Consider the following 4,578-nt stretch of genomic DNA (forward strand, 5'->3'; position numbering starts at 1 on the left):
ATTTTAACATTTTTATTTGGTTTTTTTGCCATCGCCTTGTAAACTAGTGCTGAGGATCTGCAGCAAATAAACACCCAGCTGTGCTCAACCTCCCGTGGTCTCTGTGTGGCTCGGGATGGGCTGAGGCCCCTGGCTCCCAGCCCCTGCCCCCTGCCCCAGCTTTGCCACTGGGTTTGTGCTTCTCCAGCAGCCTGGCCAGACCAGTGGAACGAGTTTGTGGGCAGTGAGGCAGCCACAGCTGTGCTGGATGAGTTCAAGCAGCAGGGCATGCAGGAGCTGGGGCTAGGGCTGAACCCCCGCAGGGCAGCTCCAGCCAACCACCCACTTCCCATCCACCCTACGGAGCAAGGGAATCTACTTCGTCAAGAAGGGTTTAGAGCGCAAGCCATGTGAGGAGCAGCTGAAGTCACTTGGTCTGTTTAGCCCGGAGAAGAGACTGAGGGGAGACCTCATTGCACTCCGCAGCTTTCTCACCATGGGAGGTGGAGGAGCAGGCACTGAGCTCTTCTCTCTGGTGACCAATGACAGGACTCAAGGGGAGGGCAGGAATATGCGCCAGGGGAGGGTTAGGTTAGACATTAGGAAAAGATTCTTCACCGAGAGGGTGTGGAACACTGGAGCAGCTCCCAAGGGAAGCAGTCATGGTGCCCAGCCTTACAATATTCCAGAAGCATTTGGACAACGCCCTCAGTCACACAGTGTGAATGTTGGGGTTGTCCTGTGCAGGGACAGGAGTTGGATTTGATGATCATTGCGAGTCCCTTCCAACTCAGGACATTCTATGATTCTAAGAAGAGGGAGAACATCACCCTAAAGAACTGCGGGAAGAGGGGGCTGCTGGTGGGAGCCTCAGCCTCTCGCTGGTGGAGCAGCTCATCACCGTGGTGGAGGAGGTGGGTTGCCCACATGGATGGGTGCCGGGTGCAGGTTTTGGCCAAGTGGGATGAACTGAGCTCCCTGTGCACACCACAGCAGCCTGGACATCCCCTGTAGGCTGCTGTAGCCAAAACTTTAGGTTGGCTCAAAAAGAACCTAAATTAATAGAAGAAAAATCACCCCAGGTGCTGGCCCTGGCCTCATGGTGGGTCCCAGCTGCCTGTTCTGCTCTGCTGATGCTCTGACCCAGCCCCACCAGGACACAGAGCTGGGTGAAGGTCACAGGCCTGGTTTTCTCCCAGGCCCCAGCTGGATCACTTCCTCCTTGTGGTTTGAAAAACTCAGCGGAATTCCCCCTTCCCCTTGCCCCACAGCTGGGAAATGTCAGAGTGGATTTCACTCAAACTTCCCATAAATATTCCCGCTCAGAGCAGTGCTAGCTCAGAGCAACCGAAAGCTGAGTCAGGCCCAGGCCTGGGGGAAGCCAAGGACGTCAGCCGCTACCTGCAAGCACTTTGGATCCTGCTGGAAGTGATGAAGCAAGCAGATTACTGCCAGGTAAGTTATATATGGTAAAATAACGTGGCTTACTTGTCTGGGTAGCGGCACTGAGCCCCAGAGGTATGGATCCACCGCGGCTCTGCCTGACTCTCGTTAGCATAGCCATGGTCCCACACTAACAGGGTTCTGCAGCCCCACGTGGACAGGGTGCTGTGAACCGACTGCCTTCTCCACGCTCACTGCCAAGCACTGCTGCTCACCCACTGGTGTCATCATCATCCTGCAGATCTGCAACCTCCTCGTGGAGACGACAGAGCCCCAGGGCTGCCAGCAGCTCCAGCGGGAAGGGGCAGCACAAGCCACCACCAGCTCTTCCAGCCACCCCTGGTCAAAGCCCCTGCGATGGTCAGAGGCTGGGAGACCTGGGCTGCTCAGCCTGGAGGAGAGAACGCTCAGGGTGTTGAATATCCACCTTTGGCTAAAATCCCATTGAGAATAAGAAAAAAACCCAAAAAAAGTGGTCAAGTGCTGGAAGGCGTGGCCCAGGGATACTGTGGGATTTCTGCCTTCAGAGGAACTCTAACTGTGCCTAGAGAAGACCCAGGGTGACCGGATCCACCTGTGACACAAACTGTGCTGGAGCAGGAGGTTGGACAGGGCACCTCCAGAGAGCCCAGCCAGCGTAAATTCCTCTCCAGTTCTCCAATGTTAACGGCGGCAGGGAATGATTTATATCGAAAACACAGATGCAGATTCTCGCTGGCTGTGGGAGGCGAGCAGCTGTGAACAGCTGTGCCCAGCCCATCCTTCCCAGCCACGTCGGGTCAGCATGTCCAGCTCACCCTGTCACTGAAAGCCTGCAGAGCACTACTCCAAACCCGGACAGTGTGCCAGGAGGAGCCCCCTCTGGCCCAGCACCTCCTCCCAGGGCCACACAGAGCTCAGTATGAGATTTAGGGGTACCCAGGGCTGCCCAAGGGTTCCCAAAGCAGGGAGGGGGCTGGAGCACTGCTGCTGCCTTTCCCAAGGCTCAGTGCTCAGCAGCTGCAGCTTGGTGCCACCACGAAGCTTCCTTGCCTCTCCACAGGACGTACATGTGTGCCCAGGCTCTCCTTTCCCTTTCAGTGACTTCCAGGCCCAGGCATTCATCCTGTCATGGAACACGAGCGAACACTTTCCTGCTCTCCAGCTGAGAAAGCAGCACGACTACCGCAGCCCCGCGCAGACAAAGTGCTGCCGCCACTGCATGTCTGTCCCTGTCCCAGCTGCAGCTCCCGCCCCTCCTCTCTGCCATCTCGATCCCAAGCAGGCTGGCACCCGATCCCACGGATCACAAGGGCATTAGCTGCACTCCTCCAGCATCTCTGACTGACCCGAAGGGTACAGAGAAGGGGCTGAAATGCTGCCCCAGCGGCTTCTTTAGTGTTTGCTCCATCTGAACCCGAGGTGCAGCTACAAAAGCCAGCAGCGGGCAGAAGGGTTGGTTACCCTTTGACAGGGTCGAAATGCACCAGTGTCAAAATGTGGCTCCCATGCTGCATCCTCAGCAGACAGAGGCAGCCTGGGAATTTCCATTCACGATGGCAGCTACTAAAACCACTGATAACAAAAAAACCAGCTCCTCCTGACTCCCTTAATTTGACATTTGAACTTGACAGCCTCCATGCCTTCAGTTCTTCTCGGCTATCAAAAAAGAGCTGTTTAAGAACCAAGAGCAGTCACTAAAGAACAGAGGGTTTGTAACAAAGAAGGGAGCACAGGAAAACACAACAGCCGAAAAACTCTTCCTCAGTTCACGGACTATTAACCCACAGCATCTGCCCGTAGGCAAGAGCAGCTCTATGGCGTTCCCTTTCCAGGTGAAGTCAGTCCTAAATGAGACTGGTTGAGATCATGGTGAAAGTGGTGGACAAGACCCCATATCTTGTAGTTGCCTTTCAGGAATGTGAAGGAATAAACATCTTGACCCATGGAATCAGGTACTCTCTGCAAGAACTAGATTTGGTGCTGATGGTATGCCAGGTAGCTGCCTAGAAAGCGCCTCTCCCAGCCATGATCTGCACGTGGCTGAGGCTTATTTCAAACCTGGCTTTGTACAAAGCACTTTGCCACCCCTGGTTGCACTCTTGTGCATCCCACATTGCTGGGTATGGACAGAGAGTATCAGCCTCCTGTTCCATAATGAGTTGGAGACCAAATACTTCCCTCGGTCCTGCTTTTTCCTGCCCAGGCTTTTCTCTTTTCTAAAGGGAAGAGTGAACAATGACATCAGACATAGAAAAGCTGGCAAACACTCTCTTCCACAACATTCCTGAATCCTGGACACATTATGCCTATCCCTACTTTCTTAGCTTAGGAGCCTGGTCCTCAGAGCTGCTCCTTTGCAGCAGGGTGAGCAGATTTCTTCTGGCAGTTAAAGCTTAGTGAGCACTGGGTATCACAGAAGACCAGGAATCACCCCCATCAGTGTACAGTGGTTAACTGGTTTATTTTTCAGTATTAATTTCAGTAGTTTGAAGTACCTGCAATGCTGGGTTACCCCAAGAACGAGAGCAGAAGGCTGAAAAGGGTTCACCAGTAGAGTATATAACTTTCAAAAGAACATTAGCTAACCCCCTCGTAACTTTATATATCTCAGAAGAAAAAAAATCTTTTAGTAAAACCATCTATTTAAAGGGCGGCTTTGTTATAAAAAAAGTAATGGTGGTATTTACTGCAATCCAAATTAACAGTAAGTTTCATTGCTGCAGTGGAATCTGCTATTTATTCATCACAGACCACCTCCAGCCTGGTCTCCCCATCCGGAATAGGATTTGAAGCTCGTGTTGGGCACAGGGAAGCATGAGCAGTTTGTCATATCGTATCTCAAAACAGTACTCTGCTGCTCTGAGACCACGCCTCACTCTCATGTATTCTGCTGGTTTTATTCTCCAGGAACTGGATATCTGGACAATGGACTTAGTGCTGCCTGCGATGGTGTGGCTGGGTGGATACTTCAATCCTCAGCCCTTCCTCACTGCTATCATGCAGTCCATGGCCAGGAAAATCAAACTGTCACTGGACAACGTGTCTTTCAGTGCAAGGGACCAAGAAAAACCACGAGGATTTAACAGCTCCACCCAGGGAAGGCACCTATGTGCGTGGATTATCCATGGAAGGTAGCAGACTGCATCTTTTGTGAGATGTTTCAGACAGAGAAAG

This window comes from Cuculus canorus, chromosome 18 (assembly GCF_017976375.1).
Source record: "Cuculus canorus isolate bCucCan1 chromosome 18, bCucCan1.pri, whole genome shotgun sequence".
Classification (NCBI taxonomy): domain Eukaryota; kingdom Metazoa; phylum Chordata; class Aves; order Cuculiformes; family Cuculidae; genus Cuculus; species Cuculus canorus.